At 37.4% G+C, this 20360-nt stretch overlaps 1 pseudogene; it reads right to left on the minus strand.

The window, feature by feature from the left end:
• LOC142442315 (nuclear ubiquitous casein and cyclin-dependent kinase substrate 1 pseudogene) overlaps window positions 1–20082 on the minus strand; it is a 54317-nt pseudogene extending 34235 nt beyond the window's left edge.
• Window positions 20083–20360: the final 278 nt, after the last annotated feature.

Below are 20360 nucleotides of genomic sequence, written 5' to 3' on the forward strand. Positions count from 1 at the left end.
AGCATAAGAGCAAGAACCAATGGTGCTGAAGGGAGAAGTTCAAGCTATACAGAAAATATTAGCCAAAATAACGCTCCAGGAATGGATAGAATACTAATTTTATGTTTCAACAATTTGATGAAGCACTGGAAACATTCTACCAGAAAAGTTTAAGACAACTGCTGACCAACTGAGTGGAAGAGATCCATATTTGTACACATGCCAAAATAATGTGGGCCCAAAGAATACTCACACAGTACAATAATATCATTGATATTACATGCAAGAAAAATTTTGCTGAAGATCATCCAACAATGGTCGCAACAATACATTGACTGGAAGTCACCAGAGGTTCAGGGAGGATTCAGAAGAGGATGCGTAAAAAGGGATATCATTGCCAATGTCAGATGTATCTAGGTTGAAATTAGAGGATGTCCGAAATATATCTATTTTGTTTTATTGAGCTAAGGAATCTGACATTCAGAATCGTCTTTGGATATGTTGAGAAGAATGGGGATTCCACAGCATGTCATTGTGCTCGTGTGGACCTTGTACATGGATCAAGAGGTAGCTATGGGAACGGAACAAGTGCATACTGCTTGGTTTAAAATCAGGAGTGATGTGTTTCAGGGTTGTGCCCTCTCACCATACCTGTTCAATCTGTATGCTGAGCAAATGACCAGAGAAGTGGGTTTATATGGGGAAGAATGGGGCATCAGGATTAGATAAAGGCTTATTAACAGTCTGTAATATGCAGATGACAAACTTTCTTGCTGATAGTGAGGAAGATTTGAAGCATTTGCTGATGAATGTCAAGAATTTCAGAGTTAAGTATGGATTACAATTCATTATAAAGAAGACCCAAATCCTCACAGGCAATTGGTGTTAGTCTGGGTAGAATAGTGAAACAAATCCAGGGAGACTCAAAAATCCCAGGCCAGTCCATATCAAGTTCATAAGTCTAATATTAGCCCATACATCTGATACCAATCTATAAAGTTCTCTTCAGGCTCATGAAACACATACAATGATGCAGAATGCAGGAAGATCACAGATTAGTGCCTGGGAAGTCTTGGGGATCCAGTGGTGTTGAAGCATCTCAGCACTGGCAGGTGTTTCCACATGGCTCCTCCAGCTCAGGACAGTAGTCTAGCTTCATGTGTCTTGTTAGCTGCAATGTCGCCCAGAGACTGAGCCCACATCCTGCCTCTAGCCACTATTTATCTGCTTATTGCCTCCTAATGAGGTCATCAAGCTGCAATCAGATTGGCAAGCTAACCTCTACCCCTTCGTTCATAATTCTCTCTAATTGACAACAGCTTATGTAACTACCACATGGCTCAATAGGTAACATGATGATAAATAAAAAAAGATTGAAATTATCAAGGATTTTGTCTGCTTGTGTACACAATCGATGCTCATGGAAGCAGCAGTCACAGGTCAAAAATTGAGTTGCATTATGTGAATCTGCTGCCCAAGACGTCGTTAGAGTTTTTGAGAGCTAGGATGATTTTTGAGGTCTAATATATGCCTGACCCAAGTTGGGCATGGAATAATAAACACTGGGGAAGAATTGGTGCATTTGAATTGTAGTACTGACAAAGAATATTGAAAATACCATGTCCTATGAAAAGGAAAAAGCAATTTGTCTTGGAAGATGTACAGAATGCTTGGAAGTCAGAATGCTCCTTAAAAACAAGGATGATAAGGCTTCATTTTACATGAACACATTGTTAATAGAAACCACTTCTTGGAGAAGGAGTCATGCTTGGTAAGGTAGAGACGCAGCCCAAAAGAGGAAGCCCATCAAGGATATGAATTGACACCAGGGTCGCCACAGTAGACTCAGGCACAGGAACAATTGTGAGGATGTTGGAGGATGGGGGAGCATTTAGTTCTGTTGTGCATAATGTGACAATGGGTTTTAACCTACTTGACCTCACCTAACAATAGGAACAATTGTGTTCATGCAGAATATATACATGGACCAAGGGGCAGTAGGTTTAACAGTTCAAGAGGCTACTGTGGGACTTAAAATAAAAAAAATGTGTCATGGCTGCACCCTTTCACATTACTTATTCAAACTGTATGCTAAGCAAGTTATCTAGCAAGCTGAAGGAGTAAAGCTTATGGAATTGAGTCTTTAAGAAAATTTACTAACAACCCAAAACAACCTTTTGTACTGAAAATTAAAAGGACTTGAATCACTTATTGATGATGATCTAAGTTTATGGCTTTCAATGTGAATTACATTTCGACATAAATAAAGCAAAAGTTTACCCCACTGGTCCAAAAAGCAAAAAAAAAAAAAAATTGGCTTTATCAAAGATTTCATCTTAACTGGAGTCAGAATCACCACTCATGGAAACAACATTCAGAAACTCAAAAAGCTTACTTCAGTGGTACATTTTGTTACAAAAGATCTAATTGAATTGTTGAAAAGCAAAGATGTCACTTTGAAGACTAAGGTGTACCTGGTTTTTGAACAATTCATACTGTGTACAAAGCTAGACATGAATTAGGAAGAAGGAGGAGGAATTAATGTGTGTGAATTATGCTGCTGGTGTAGCATTTTAATATGCCACAAATGACAAGAAGGATGAGCATATCTATGTTGTAAAATATAGTCAAATATTTCTGAAATAACTGAAACGATATATTTAGATATATATGTGTACAAATTTGTACAAATATAAGACTATATATGTAAGTATTTATTAAGAGCTTTGATGGATTGAGGCTGTTGTTGACGGAAGAAAAGAAAAGCAACAAAGCCTGCAGAGCCGGGAGGAGCCCCCAAAATAAACCAGTTAAGGAGGGGCAATTTCCAGAACCCCCAGGGCCAGTGGGGAGAGAGTCATAAAGGTCAGAGAACAGATTTGGAACTATGTATGGTTTTTTGCATTTTCTTTTTTTCTCTTCTCTTTTAACTCAACTTTCATTTTCTTTTTGTTTTGTCTCTGTTATTGTTGCTTTTCCAACCCATATAAGAAAGGCCTGGGAGTAAGCTCAAGGAGAAAGCAATGGAACCAAAGTTTCTTCAGGGTCTTGAGGGGAGAAGGAGGCATTTGAAAGGAGTGGAGAGCAGACTACACCATAGACAGAACAACTAGGGAATTAAAACAGCAACAAGGAGGACATAGAGATCCTGATGATGTTAAAACAACAGCCATCTAACTGAGAGGAATTACTAAGAGGCAGAAGAAGGGTGGGCATGATGTTTGGGAAAGAGGAAGGAAACAGAGGAAAAATATACGATTCAAAGCTATGGATATTGATATAAACATAGGTGTCCACACATGTAAATACCGTATATTAATTCATAAAAATAGAGGTATTGGCCTATGTACATATATTTGTATGGAAATACAATGAGCAATGGGCAGACTTTGGGCCTTTGCTCAAGCCCTCATCAACACAAGAACACTTTGTTCTAACCACCTGTGATGCTCAGCCTCCCAACACAGCCATTGAAGACAAAATGGGTACATTAGCAAATGTGGTGAAGAACTCTGATGGTGCCCACTATCAATAGATATAGCATCTGGGATCGTACAGGCTTAACATTAAACAAGTGGCCATCTATTAGAGAAGCAACAAGCCCACATGGAAGAAGCATACCAGCCTGTGCAATAATGTGGTGTTGACAGAATCAAGTAATAGGCATCAGAAGATCCAAAAGAAAAAACAAAACAAAAACATACTGTTGAGAATGAGGAGGGTCAGTACAGAGACCCCAAACCCATCTGTAGACAATGGGAAATCTCATCACAGAAGGGTCACAAGGAAGGGATGAGTCAGAAAGGACACTTTATAGCATTGATGAGACATATAATATTCCTCTGGTTCTTTGAGGCTTCCTCATCCTCTACTATCACGACCCCAGTCCTGCCTTTCAGTCCTAGCTAGACCAAAGCATGTACAGTGGTACAGATAAGAGCTCACAACACATGGATTCCAAGTCAGATAAACCTCTCAGGGATATAAATGGAATTAGTGATAGCAGGAGGGCAGGGTAAGGTGGGGGCAGGTTGGAAGAAAGGGGCAGCCGATAGATCTACACATACCACCCTCCCCAACAGAAGCATGGGTGAAGAGAGACAGAATTCAGTGTAAGATATGAAAACAATAATAATTTATAAGTAATCAAGGAGTCATGAGTGTGGGAAGGGGGAGGGAAGTAAAAAAAGGAGTTGCTGATATCAAGGGCTCAAATAGAAAGTAAATGCTTAGAAAATGATGATGACAATATATGTGCAAATATGCTTGATACAATTGATGTATGGAATATTATAAGAGATCCATATAAAATGATTTTTTTAAAAAGACTCTTTCATTTACAGAGTAGAAAAGCTCTCCAGAAAATTCCTAAAAGAATACTAGTTTTGTAGCTTTTCTGCTGCCTGGGTACTCACATGAGGAGTAAATTCAATTTATGGTCTGGATTCCAGAAATCAGAGTAGGTAATCACTATTACTAGGAAGAATTATTAATGGGTTTACATGCAGAAGTGCTGCATAGATAATTATTGGTGATTCAAATGCAAAAGTTGTAATTAGAGAGGAAGGGACAGTGTCTGAAAAGTATGGCCATGGTGAAAGAAACAACGCTTTATATCACATAGTAGAATTTTTCAATACTAATTATTTCTCCATCACAAATACCTTAAAAAAACATAAAGAAGGACTATGCATGTGGCCCTCTCCGTTTGGGATACACACACATCAAACTGACTACATCTGGGATGAGATGATGGAAAAATTCAATATCAGCAGCTAAAATCAGACCAGGGGATACAGTGGAACAGACCATCAATTACATATATGTCAGTTCTGTTTCAAGCTCAGGAAAATTAAAATAAGCCCACGACAGCCCGAATACAACTATGAATAGGTCTTACTTAATTTCTAAAACACCTCATGAGTACATTTGTTCCACTGAACACTGAGCATTAATGACAGCAGACCTGATGAGGTGTGAGAGCATATTAAGACCATCATTCAGGAAGAAGGCAAAAGGTCTTTAAATAGACAGGAAATAAAGATAAGATTAAAGTAAATGTCAGAAGAGACCCTGAAATTTGTTCTTAATTGTAGAGTAGCTAAAGCAAATAGAGTTGATGAAGTCAAAGAGCAGAACTGAAAGTTTCGAAACGCAGCTGAAGACAAAATAAAGTGTTATAATGAAATGTGCAAAGACCTAGAGTTAGACAACCAAAAACAAAGAACGTGTTTAGTGTATCTTTTTTAATAATTAATAAATCCTATTGGGGCTCATACAACTCTTATCACAATCCATACATACATCAATGGAGCAAAGCACCCGTATACATTCGTTGCACTCGTCATTCTCAAAATTCACCTTCCACTTGGGTTCCTGAAATCAGCTTGGTTATAAAATCATTTTATTAGGGGTTCATTCAAATCATCACAATCCATACATCCATCCATTGTGTCAAGCACATTTGTACATTTGTTTCCCTCATCATTCTCAAAACATTTGCTTTCAGCTTCAGCCCTTGGTATCAGCTTCTCATTTTTCCCTCCCTCCCCATTCCCCTCTCTCTCATGAACCTTGATAATTTATAAATTATTATTATTTTGTCATATCTTACAATTCCAAAGTCTCCCTTCACTCACTGTTCTGTTTTCCATCTCCCAGGGAGGAAGTTATATGTATAAGCTTGTTATCAATTTCCCCTTTCTATCCCACCTTCCCTCCAACCCCTGTTATTGCCACTCTCACCACTGGTCCTGAGAGGATCATCTGTCCTGAATTCCCTGTGCTTCCAATTCCTATCTGTACCAGTGTACATCCCCTGGACTAGCTGGATTTGTAAAGGAGAACTGGGATCACGAGAGTGGTGGAGTGGAAGTATTGAAAAACAAGAGGAAAGTTGTGTGTTTCATTGTTGCTACACTGCACCCTGTCTGGCTCGTCTCCTCCCCACGACACCTCCGTGTTCAGCATATCATAAACCAAAAGAACTAAAGGATATATTTAAGCCTAAAGTTCATTCCATGAATGAAGAGCTTGGTTGGTGTAGGGAGTTGTATATAGAGTGGCTAAGCATAAATTCAATAGTGTGAAACCACCAGGTACTATGAGGGAGAAAGATGAGGTTTTCTATTCTAGTAATTGTAGGAGGTGTTGGCTGGTCAAGGTGTTAATTGATGGGTGACTAATTAGTCCCCTGTTCCTCTGTTTATCTTGTAGCTAAAAGAATTTCAAGATAACTCAGTTCTTTATGATCTTGCACCTAGAAGCAGTGTGAGATTACTCAGTTGTTTATGACCTCTTTAAGATTCTTTAAAACCCTGCATGTCTTTGTGCTTACCTTAGAATCTAGTGCTTTTATTAGTCAAGTGTTTAGACAGAGTTAAGTAAAGTTTTCCATAGAGAAGAGGTTCAGAATGTTTTTTTTTTTAGAGCAAGCGCTTTAATGTTTGTTCTGTAACCATTCCCTTGTAAGAAGAATATAAAAACCAAGCTTCGAATATGCTCAGTGCTTCAGTCCATAAGACTGCAGTCCTCCCAATCCCATGCTTTGTACATTTCTCTTTCTTTTTCTTTCATCCGCACGCCTCATTTCAGATGCTGCTTGATGCGGGATAGCTGGTCTAATTACCCTCAAGTAATAAAGAGTTATAGTCTCTGAATCACACAAGGGGAGTTCAATTCTGTGCTATATAATTGCTGTGAGTCAAAGTCCACTTGATGGCAGTAAGTTTGGAATTTTTCATAATGTGCAAAATATTAAATGATGCAAGATGTATCAATAGAAGACAAAAATAATATACAGTCATTGTAAAAAAAATAACACATATATTTCACCATTTCAATAGGTAGCCTATGATCAAGTACTAATGGTTTTGAAAGAAAAAAATTACATTTAACTGACGGCATTAGCCAAAAACAAAGCTCTGGGAATTAGTGGAATACCAATTGAAATGGAAACTCTCACTTGTTTATGTCAAGATATTTGGAAGAGAGCTGACCAACTGGCTAGAAAATATCTGTATTTTATTTGTGCCCATTCCAAAGAACGATGAACCAAAATATACAAATAATTGAAACACATCATCGATAACCCAAGCAAATAAAAGTTTACTGAAGATCAGTGAATAGTTGCACTATGTTGACAGAGAGTAGCCAGAAATCCAAGGCTTTCAGAAGAGGACATGGAACAGAGGATATGATTGTTGAGGTCAGATGGATTTGGGGTGAAAGCAGAGAATACCAGAAAGATGTATGCTTGTGTTTACTGACTACCCCAAGGCATTTAACAGTGTGAAGCATGACACAGGGAGCTGTGAGAAAAAAGGGAATTCCAGAGCACTTAACTGTGCTCATGCAGGACTAGTACTTGGAACAAAAGGCAGTAGTGCAAACAGCGAGGAATTACTGCACAAGGAATCAGTTTAACAAGGAATGAGGGTACCAGCAAGAAAGTGTGTGTGTCAAGGTTCGATCCTATCAACACACTAACTCAATCTGTGCACTGAGCAAGCAATCATCAAATAATGAAAAGGAGCAGTACTACTCAAAGAAGAAACAGTATCAGCTATGGAGGAAGGCTTACTGACAACCTGTGATATGCAGACGACCCAACTTTGCTTGCTGAAAGTGAAGAGGACTTGAAACACTTGATGAATTTCAAGGATTATAGTCCTTAATTTGGTTATTTCATTAAGTATAGTATGATTTAAATTTTCAAAGCAAAGCTAAGACAAATTGCTTTATGTATATACATGTATTCATAAAATCCCTCCACTGCAAAATCTGATTTAATTAATTTTATCTGGAAAAGATGAAATTAGATATGCCTCATATGCATGTGATAGTTGGACATTGAACAAATAAGACAGCAAGAATGGATTCACATGCGTTTGAATTATGATGCTGGTAACATATAGAAAGCACTATGGATTGCTAAAAAAACAAAAAAAAACTGTTTTTAAAGAAATATAACCTAATTTTTCTTTAGAATTATGATAGCAAGACTTCTTCTATGCTTTAAACATATTACCAGGAGAAACCAGCTTCTAGACAAGGACATTGTGGTTAGTAAAGTATAGTGGCGGCGAAAAAGAGGACATCTGTCTACGAGATGGTGTGTAGCAGTGGTTACACAAAGCTGGATGTACATAGGATCTCTGTGACTCAGAAATTACCCAATATCACTTAACTACAACTGGAACAGCAATATTTTTTAAAAAGCTACTCTAGGTTGTAAGTGTTCCATTTTATTTTGTTCAACAACAAACTTTCATCGAAGCAAAGTCAAGATAGCAAAGAAAATGAATATTAAAGAATAAAGGCGTAACTTAGAGGATGGAACTGCAGCTGAACCAAACTATTGCATTTTCAATGGTCGCATAAGCAGATGAAAGCTGGGAAACTACTAAGGAGACCAGGGAAAAATGGATGCTTTTGGATTACGGGGATTGCAAAAAAATATTGAAAGAACCAATGGACTGCCAAAATGTCAAACTGATCTGTCTCGGGAGAAGTACTGTCAAAATGCTCCTTAGAGGCAAGGATGTTGTGTTGGATATTGAATAAGGAATACCAAAGATGAATTGATGTACTTGAATATGGTGTTGATGAAGGGTATATAAATACTATGCACTGCCACTGGTTCTTGATCATATAATCATATGAGCAAGAGCCAATGATACTGAAGGGAAAAGTTCAGACTGTACTGAATGCACTGGCCAAAAACAAGGCTCGAGGAATTGATGGAGTACCTATTGAAATGTTTCAACACCCCAAAGAAGCACTGGAAGCACTCAATCTTCTAGGCCAGAAAATTTGGGAGACACGTAGTCGTCAAACGGACTAGAAAAGGTCCATATTTTTGCCCATTCCACAGAAAGGTGATGCAACAGAATGCTCAAACCATAGAGTGACATTACTGATACCACACGCAAGTAAAATTTTGCTTAGGATTATCCGACAAAGTTTATACCAGGTCACTGACAGGGAACTGCCATAAGTTCAGGCTGGATTCCAAAGAGGACACGAAACAATGGATATCATTGCTGATGTCAGATCTCGGCTCAAAGCAGAGAACACCGGAAGGATGTTGCCTTGTGTTTCATTGATTATGCAAAGGTATTCTATCATGTGAACCATAATAATCTATGGATAATCTTGAGAAAAATGGAAATTCCAGAACATTTCAATGTACTCATTCAGAACCTGTGCATGAATCAAGAGGCATTTATGTGAACAGAACAAGGGGATAATGCACGGTTTAAAATCAGGAAAGATGTGTGTCAGGGCTGTATCTTCTCACCCTACTTGATCGATCGGTATGCTGAGCAAATAATTAGAGAAGCTGCATTATATGAAGAAGAATGTAGCATCAAGATAGGATTTAGGCTAATCAGCAACCTGTGATATGCAGATAACACAACATTGCTTACTGAAAGGGAGGAGTGTTTGAGGCACTTGCTGATAAAGATCAAGGATTGCAACTTTCAGTACAGATTTCAACTTGTATATGGATGACCAAAATCTTCACAACTGGACCAATTGATGACATCATGATAAATGGAACAAAAGTTGATGTTGTCAAGGATTTTGTCTTGCTTGGATCCACAATCAATGATCATGGAAGCAGAAGTCAAGAAACCAAAAGATGTATTTCATTAGGTAAATCTGCTACACAAGAATTCTAGAGTTGAAAAACAAGGGTATTACTTGTGGACTATAGTGTATCTGACCAAAGCCATGACATTGTCTGTTGCCTCAAATGCATTGAATAAGGAAGACCGTAGACGTTTTTATGAATTTGAATTGGGTGCTTATGAAGAATGTTGAAAGTACTATGGACTGCTACAAACACAAACCAATCTGTGTTGGGAGAAGTAAGGCCAGAGTGCTCCATAGTGGCAAGGAGGACAAGCATTTATTTGACATATTTTGGACATGGTGTCCAGAGAGTCCGGTCCCCGGAGAAGTACATCATGGTTGATAAAGTGGAAGGGCAAAGAAAAAGAAGGCTCTCAACAAGATGGATTGACATCGTGGCTACATCAACGGGTTCAGGTTTAGAACGATTATGAACTGTGCAGTGTTTGTTCTGTTGTGCATAGAATCCCTACTGGTCAGAGCCAAGTACATGGCAACTAACAACAACAGCATGGAGTGACAAAAGGACCAACAAACATGTCTTGAAAGAATTACTGTCAGAATGCTCCTCAGAGGCAACGATAGTGAGACTGGGTCTCACAAACTTTAAACAAGCCTGGAGAAACTAGTTCATGGAGAAGGGCATTGTGCTTGGTAACACAGTTACCAAGCAGCAATAAAGAGGAAAACCCAATACATTTGTGAACCCTTCAAATGAATTTGGGCTTTCATTGTCATTCACAGTCTACTGCAAACCAGGTATACACAATTTAAACTCTGATACTATTGCCTCCTTCACATGTAGATTTTATTATTTACAATCCTTGATTCACATAGGCTGTTATGTGGATTTAGTTGATGCCTCAATTGTGTGGCTGCTTGTTTGAAGCACCTAAGCACCGAAGACTCCAGATGCTATTCTTTCTGAGAGCCTGCCACCATTCTGTTTCTTCACTACATTGTGATGTAGCACCCATATATTCAGTATCTCTTTGTGAGACTGAGTATCAAGCAGGGAGCTAATTATCCTTTGATAGGAGTTAGAATTAATTGTGAGTCCCAAATCCACTCTTATATCTATGATGCTCATATATATATCTCTGGTGATATAATGGGTATGTTTGGGTACAGACCCTTAAAGTCAGTAGTTCGAAGCCATTAGCTGCTCCATGGAAGAATGATGGGCTTTTTTCTCCCATTACCACCTGTGCAGCTTTTGAACACTGGAGGGAAGATGCTGGGGAAATGAATGAAAGACAGAAGACAAGATACAGAAGGCTAAGGCCAGATGGAGACTTTTCCCCTGATGAGGGAGAAGATTGCCAAGCAACTGCAGTGTGTGAATTTATACAGGCAAAACTGCCTAAGGAATATCACATGGACTCAAGAGGAGGATGAATCCAGGAACAGGGAGTATATCTAATCTTCTGTAGAATGTTGTGCTTCAGAAGTTTCCCAGGGAATAAGAGGGGGCATGTCTACTTTAAGGCAAATATCAGGCCATTCAGGGCATGAGCTCCTTGAGTTATTAGCATCTTCCCATGGGGCCTTTGCCTTAACCATGGGAGATGATGGCCCTGTCCTTCTTGCCCAAGGAGTAGTCAGCTTTGCCCCCAACACCCATGGGGAAATTCTACCCTATTCTATAGGATTTCTATGAGTTGACATCGACTAGATGGAAGTGAGTCTAGTTTATTTTAGATAAATAATTATCATTTTATATAAGAGAACATTATCAACTAACACCTTGAGCACAAGTTAATTATACCGATGTGTCATTAATTTATCCAATGGCATAGCATTTAAGACACTGTTATGAAAATGAAACTTTACAAGTAGAGGCAAGCTAAAAATAGTATTATAGATTAGTACATGTCATAAAAATCAAGGAAGACATTAAAATTTTAAGTGAACAGTAGTTTCAGGCCACCTTCATTGGGCACATTTAAAGACAAGATGTCTGAACCAAAGTCCAACTACAGACAGTTCTATACCCTTGGGATAGCGTGCCTCTCCTTCTTTTGCCCTATGGAATATCAGCATTAAATCCAAGGTCTAAGTTTAAAGTTGTCTCTGCTCAATTAGTCTCAGACCCCTGTCAAGGGCAGTAAATAACCTTATTATTAGGAAGAGAACAATATAAAGTATATTGTGGCTATTATAGTTATGTAATGTTAATAGGTAATGTATTATCATTTCATCTCATTTTTGACAATTTTAAATTTGTTCTATTTTTTAATAATTAATGGTTTCTTGGGGGCATGACAAGGAAGGCTGGGGCAAAGGGGGAGCTAATAACAATGAGCAATGTTCTAAAATTTATTGTTGTAATGATTTTACAACTTTTATGAATATAATTGAACTACTGAATTTTAAGCACTGGAAGTCAGGAAATTTGAATTCAACTACTTGGCCAACTTACTGGAAGAGATACATATTTGTAATTGTTCCAAATAAAAGTGACCCTACAGAGAGTACAAATATAGGAATCCTAGTAGATAGAAATAATAGTAGTAGATTAGACACTTCAGAAAAATAGCAACATTTAATTTTTAACAAAACAATATTTATGATTACAAATTAATCAGAATAAAATATTAAAAATGTATTGACTTTAGTATTAATTTAAGAAGCAGCATGTACTAGTATGTTTAATTGTATTCTCAATGCAGATATGCCTAAACAAATTAAATAGCTAACAGAATAGCAGTCTAACATGGCCATATTTTGATGTAGCTAATAATCCCATACTCAAAAACTTCTTAGCTAAATATATAATACAGATATTTCAAAAAGTAAGATCAATTTTTAAATACAATTGCTGTCCGTTTGAAATACCTCTTCTATTTCCTCACAATTAACATCGTGTCATTCTTTCATTGAAGTTGTAGCCTGATTGCAACACATCAGAAATCACATTCTGCCAACTTACCCTAGTGCAGTGGTTCTCCACCTTCCTGATATTGCGGCCCTTGCAAACAGTTCATGTGGTGGTGACCCCAAACCATGATATTGCTTTCATTGCTGCTTCAAAACTGTAACTTTGCTACTGCTATATATCAGGCGACCCCTGTGAAAGGGTTGTTCTACCCACAAAGGGTCGCAACACAAAATGCTAGTGATAAAACTTTCAATAACTTGGTTATTCTGGTAAATCTGTCATATTTACCACACTTTATGTTGTAATTGTTGCTAGGTGACATAAAGTATTCTCCTACGCATAGTGACCCTAGGCACAAAGAATGAAACACTGCCTGGTCCTAGCAATATTTACAATTGTTCCTATGTCTGAGCCCATTGTTGCAGCCAGGGTGTCAGTCCCCCTCACTGAGGGTCTTCCTCGTTTTCACTGCCCCTCCACTTTACCAAGTATGATGTCCTTCTCCATTGCCTGATCTCTCCTGACATTATGTCCAAACAACGTAAGACAAGGATGTATGTCTTGACATCCTTCTCTCTAAGGAGCACACTGGCCAGAATTTTTTAAAGACAGATTTTGTCCTTTTAGCAGTACATAGTAATTTATTCTTCTCCTGCATCATAATTCAAATGCATAGATTCTTCTTTGGTTTTCTTCATTCATATCGAAATTTCAAACACAACAAGGCAATGGTAAATATCATGGTTTGGGCCAGGCACACTTTAGTTCTCAAAGTAACATCCTTGTTTTACAATACACTAAAGAGGTCTTATGTGGCAGTTTTAATTAATACAACTCATTTTTTGATTTCTTGACTGCTGCTTCCATGTATCTAAGCAAGAAAAATTCTTGACAACTTCAGTCTCTTCTCCATTTATCATGATGTTACCTGGTACTCCACTTGTGAGGATTTTAATCTGCTTTTCACTGAGTTGTAGTCCAAACTGAAGGCTTTAATCCTTGATATTCATCAGAACGTGCTTCATGTCCTTCTCCCTTTTAGTAAGCAAGGTTGTGTCATCCGTACAGCATCAGGTTATTAATAAGCCTTATTACAATCCTGATGCCACCTTCTTTTTCATATAAGGCAGCCTCTCCCATGATTTGCTCAGCATACAGATTGAACAAATATGGTAAAAGGAAAATCTTTGTCACTCACCTTTCCTGATCAGAAACTACACAGTGTTCCCTTATGCTGTTTGCCCAACTGCTCCTTGATCTGTGAACAATTTCCTTATGGGCACTATAAAGTGTTCTAGAATTACTGCTCTCCTCATGGTTATCCATAGTTTATTAGGGTCCACACATTTGGATAGTTTAGTCAATAAAACACCAGTAAAGTCTTTCTGTTATCCTGTGCTTGAGCCAAGAAGCATATGACATGAGTGCTGATATCCCTTGTTTCATTTCCTTTTCTGAATCTGACTTGAACTTCTGGGCTGAACCTGTCAATGTACTGCTGTAATGGTCGTTGGATGATCTTTATCAAAGTTCCCTACTCTGTAGTTAGTATTATTTCATCTTTCACCATTAATATATTTTGTTGATTTGTTAGTCTTCATAGACTAGAGAAACAAAATTCCCAGACACTCATATTTTATGAGACAGTTTTATATAAAGGGTAAGTTTACATTAAGAAAGCATACCAACCCACAAGTTCAACATTAGCCCATATGTCTGGCACTGATCTGCAAAGTCCACCTCAATCTCACACAACACATGCAATGACGCTGAACGCACGAAGAAAGCCTAATCAGTGAGTGTGTAAGCATCTCAGCACTGGCAGGGGTCTCCACGTGGCTTCTCCAGCACCCAGGGCTGCATCAGAGTAGGGGCGCATGGCTTCTTCTCATGGATGTCTTGCAGGAAGTGAACCTTGCCAGATGAAGCAGGCAACTAGCTGCTCTGACCATCAGAGAGCAAGAGACCAGAAAGGTGAGGCTCGCTAAACAATTTATCTCTCCACCCTTCAATTAATCCCACATGTGTTCATTGCCCAGATTGGTACAATAAACGTTAACTATCACAGTTGATACAGATGTATATTTTAGATGTAGTTATATTGTTTTTCCAATATTTAAATTAAAACTAAACTATACTCTCCAAGGCACACTAAGCCCAAATGTGTTTCTGTTGCTTCTTACTCATAAGACCATAAATATGTAGAGATAAAGACTGCCCCGTCGTTCTCCTGCAAGTTGCTGGTGGGATTAAATCACCAAAGGTTAAGTGAGCAGCCAAGCTCTTCAACCTGTGCCCTGGGCTCCTCGGAAGATATCTGTTTTCCCTCTAAATTAACTTTAGCATTGCCCATCTAGTCATAATTTAGTTAAAACTGGGGTTTAAAAGGAAAAATAACAAATTCTAGTTTTATTTCTTTCATTTCTGAACTGTCTACATAGAGGGCAAAATTTCACTCCCCTTTTTATATGCATTGTGGTAGTTATATAATCTATTGTAAATTCAAGAGGATTAAGGGTGAAGTGGTGGAGTTTATTCTGTCAATCAGGTTGCAGCTCGATGACCTCATTTGGAGTCACTAACGAGATAAATTGCTCACTGGAGGAGGAGACAGCCTCACTCTCTTGAAGACTCTACTGACAAGACTCATACCTGTGAGAAATCCCCATCAAGAAGACACATGAAACTATGCTAGTGCACTGAGCCAGGGAAGTCATGGAGAGACCCTTGCCAGTGCTGAGATGCTTACAATGCCACTGGATCCACAAGACTCCCCACCCACTGGCCTGTGATCTTCCTGCATTCAGCATCATTTCATGTACTTCGTGAGTCTGAAGAGGACTTTATAGATTGTATCAGACAGATGGGCAAACACTGGACTTATGGACTTGATTGAGACTGGGTTGGTATGCTTACTCAATATTCAATTGCTCTTTTACATACACTTTCTAATACACATAAGATGTCTCTGAATTTTTTTTTTCTCTAGTCTACCCAGACTAACACATGCATTTGATGCGGGTAATTAGCACTACATTTATTATCTTGAATCAGTTAAGCAAGTGGATATTAGATACAATCAATTGAATCCTATCAAGTAATCGTAGATAATTTTTTTGTAGTGGTAAGAATGTAGACTTAGAAGCCTTCTAGGCATCCCTAGACTCCAAATTTTTTCCTTCTTGCTGTGACTTGAGCCCAATAGTACTCTTATAAAAATAATGCATGCCCATGAAATGTTTATATTTAGGGGATGATGTAGGTGGTGAAGACCAGCTAGTACTTAAAAGTTTAAAGAGATGGAGCTTGAAATTCCCAAAGAGTCAAGTAAAAATGTAAATAGAAACCATGTTTTATGATCTGATTGGCTTTAATGACATATGTGGTTGTTATTTGATCATTTCCCGTCATTTCTGGGACCTAATTTAATATGCAAAGAACCTTGGTGGTAAAGTAGATAGATTCTCAATTGCTAATCAAATGGTTGATAGACTGAGCTAACCAATTGTTTCAAATGAGGAAAGTACAGCAATCTGATGCTGTGAAGGCACAGCCCCTTCGATAGTCATTGTATCTTATAGGCTCTCTCTGAGTCAGATTTAGATTAATGACAATGAGCTGTGCTCTCAAAACTTCATAAAAGTTTGCTAGTTGATTCATTGTTGGGAAAGTTAAAGGATTTTGAGGTTTCACATTCTTTAGTTTGTAAAGCATGATATAAACATTATCTGTTATTAAAACTATTAATACTTTTCACCAATTTTAATTTCAAAGAAACCAATGACATAAATTAAATTTGTTACACTACGGAAGCTCAGGAATCAATAAACCCAGCAGTTCTCTGTTGAGAATACTTGACACAACTCAATTGCTTTTTTCCCCATTTAATTTGCCACTGGATCAATAGAAGTCACGGTGTAAGTATTTTAACTCCAAAATTCTAGGGGAAATAGAGGTGAAACGGGAAACACAATTTTTCACAGGCATTGATCTCACAGTCATGTTGACAGTTTCTAAAACATTATCAAGATCAGTGAATAAATCGCACTAATGTGACCTAAGAAATAGATTTGATTATTTTGCCTTGAAAGGTTCATTACTTTTATGCAGCAAGTGTTTGTCAATTTATAAAAGATCAGGTGAATCTTATTTTCTTTAGAAACCTTCACGGTCATTTCAGGTGATTATTCAGATTATGTTAGTGAGTGATTGTTTTGGCCTCACCTTTGGGCAACCTGAAATGTATATTATTTATTGAACACATTGGAGCATCAGTGACAGAAGAGTGCAGGTAGCCAGAATGTTTGTCCTTAATTCAGTGTATGCTAAATGTAAAACACTGTATCCAAATAAAAATAAAATTTTATCATATTATTAATAATAATTTTATATTATTCATGATAACTTTTTATGTTGTTGCCAGGTAAGTAATAGGCTTCCTACCAGAAGGCTTGAAGTTCAAATCTACCATCAGAAGAAACTATCTGTGCCAGAGGTATTTACAGCTCTGTGTGCTGGAATTCAATATTATATAATTATGTTTGTACCATAAACATTTATCAATTTGAAATCTTAAAATATAATTAAAATTAATGGGCTCATATTTTATTGACTTTTTTACCCTAGAAATTAATTATGGAACAAGAGGTTTTTTCATTTTAAAAATAAGTAATTCTCAGATGCCTTGATATAAGTCAATTTTGACAAGCTAGCATTTAAGCACTTTTTACCATAAAGTCGATCTTCTAATTATCACTTTATCCATTGGACTAATCTGATGTTATATCATGTTCCTTCATGAACTTGGATATGTTGTCATGAACGCTTATGTGGCATATATTTCAATTAGTGTTTTAAGGAGGGGAGAACTACTTCTTGTCAATTACTCCTTGTCAAGCCGCTCTAAAATGTAAATAGCTAGATGAGAGCTATTGACATGTGTCCTAGAACACAACAACAAAATTACTTTGAGTCTGAATGATTGGCATATGCCACAGACGGAATTTTTTCTTTCCTTCAGGATATTTTTACAAGATGTAAAAATGTGCCAGTTAATGTAGTGACATTAAAATAATAGATCCTTGTGAAATTTTAACCATGAAGAAAGAATTCACTCAAATAAATTGAAAGAAAAAAGATTTCACTCCAAATGTCAACTGAAACAATTAAAGGGTCAAAATAGAAGCAAAAGTTTAAATATATAAACAGCATGACATTTGACATTAATAGAATTTGGATCAGTTTAGTGTAATATTAAATTACTTCTATTCACAAGTCATTTCAAAAGCAAATATATGAAAAACTCTTTATAGAAAGTAAAACATTATTTGAATAAAGCACATTGGTATATTGTTATATGTAAGAAAATGAATATTAAAAGTGTCAATGATTTACTGACATCTTAAAACAATTATCTAGTGTTTCATATATAAATTTTTGATCCCATTAAAAACAAATTTTCTAAAGTGCATAAATACATGAAAAGAAGAAAAATATCAAGTTGAAAGCTTTGGAAGGTAAACAAGCAGTAAGACATATAGACAAAGCTCAACAGGAAAACTCAAGATTCCATCATAGTATCTGGGGCCACTCTTGTACAAGCTTTGCAGACTGATAATGAAACAACCAGTGACTGAGACACCGAATGAAGCTTTCCACATCATTCAGATCTAAGGCAGAGTTTCCCCAACTTTTGGAAGAGTGAACTCTTGTGATGAATAATTAGTTGTTGTGAGACGATTTCATTTGTAGAATATTAAATAATATCCCTGTTCGGAACCCGTTCTGTGCCACTGGCAATCTCACACCACCCCAAGTTTTGTCAAGCAAAAATGTCTACACGTACGCTGTCTCACACGTGCTGCCAACGAGTCCCTGTCAATTCAAAGCACCCTAGCAGACGGGGCAGAGCTGCCACCTTGGTTTGCTGAAACCAGGGCTCTTTGTGTGAGGGGAAAGCTTCATTCTCCCCCGCGGAGCAGCAGCTCCTGTTTTCCAAGCGCTGAGTTTGCAGTTAGTCGCCCAACTTGTAACCACTCTGAAAAGTGATCCAACGGACAAAACAACTCCTTTCTGAGAAACACTGGACTAAGGACACTGAAATTTAATCCAGGCTTGCAAAAGGCAGTCATTGCCAAACTTTTCAGTAACAATTCAAATGATATGCTTAAATCTGTAAGTAACATCATAAACTTAAAAATAATTGATTCTAGTAGTCTTTGAAACTCAGCATTATAATAGTTCACCTCTGGAATCGCATTCAGCAATCACAGATTGCCAATGGAAGAGTTTCGCTAAGAAACAAGCATGCCAACTCATCTTGGGTCGCATATATTTCACTTTTTCATATTCATTTTATAGTGTTTAATCAAAAATGTGCGAGCTTAGTTATCATGATTAGAAATCAAGAGACAATAGAATTCTATGCCTTTGTATTATAGAGTTATAAGACAGAATTTAATTATACATGCATAGCATATTTGAGTAAGTAAAATTTGAGAGTGCATGTATCAGAGTTTGAAAGAATGAAAACTAAATAAACACATTTCAAAAATGAATATGAAAAATGAAATTAATAACTTGAAAATATAGACCTTAAAAATCACCCAGAGGCATGAGAATAACAAAACTTGTATAAATTATACAAGTGTGGAGTTTAAAAAGTGTGGAGGCAAGGTGATTCACCTTCCTTGAAACAGATTTACACTACGTCTGAAATAACAATAAAAGAAAATATTAACAACAAAGGAAAACATGCTGTTTCCAAGAAACTGAGCATTAGATAATAAAGAATATCGATTCCTGAGGGTCAGAATGAACAAACGAATGAACAAACAAACAAACAAAGAAGGTGCTCACTAGTGTTGTCCTCACTGCCTTCAGAATTTCTAGGCTACAGGGAAGGTAAAGGGAAACGAACACCAGATCATGATCTCCCCTCTGTAGAGGACACAAGATCGAAATACAAGAAAACCGAAACACCCAGTATTGGAAAGAGTCTCCGAAAGTAAAACCTATACATGGAGATCATCAGATTCCTCTTACATGTCAGTAGTGTATTTCTCAGTGAACACAGATTACTATTAGGAGTCTGAAAGGTCAACTAAAATACGTAAAGGTAGTTGTGCTTGCTTTTCCTCATAGAAACTAGGAAAACAATTCATGGAACATGTATATTTAGGAACATCTTACCGGAGGGAATGGCTAGATGAGATCAGTGGCTGGCAGTTTATGATAGATAGATAAATAGATAGACGATTGATAGATAGATAGATAGATTTATTTTTAGGTTCTATTGAGTTGGCTCTGATTCATAACAATCCTGTGTACAATGGGACAAAACTCTGATTGGTACTGCTTCATAATCACAATGCTAGTTCTGTCTCAGGCATTGTCACGGCTCTGTGTCCATACAGAAGCTAATAAATTAACTCCAACTCATAGAAACTGACGTACAACACAGCAAAACTTACCCTGATCTGGAATGAGCCCCTGATGCTGGAATGTTTCAATGTGCTGTTGCAGCTAGTGTGTGACTCTAGGACACTGATGGCCCCGATGTCCTCCTCCAGTAACTGATCCATCCTGATGCTACACATCAAAGCAAACAATTGAAGCAGCGTTCAGTTGTGGCCAACTAGGATTTGTATTAGGTTGTTTTGGCATACTAGAGACAACACGTGTATCACAATAACATACAGGCCACCAAAGTAAGATGAACTGTCAGACAGGTGTCAGAATAAGTTTTAAACTGAGGATCATAACAGATCAGCTTAATAAGAAAAAAAATCAACCATAATTTTCAAAAGGATAGAACTGATTTGAAATATAGACCCCAGAATGAAGTCTAAAAATACTTATG

This window comes from Tenrec ecaudatus, chromosome 3 (assembly GCF_050624435.1).
Source record: "Tenrec ecaudatus isolate mTenEca1 chromosome 3, mTenEca1.hap1, whole genome shotgun sequence".
NCBI lineage: Eukaryota > Metazoa > Chordata > Mammalia > Afrosoricida > Tenrecidae > Tenrec > Tenrec ecaudatus.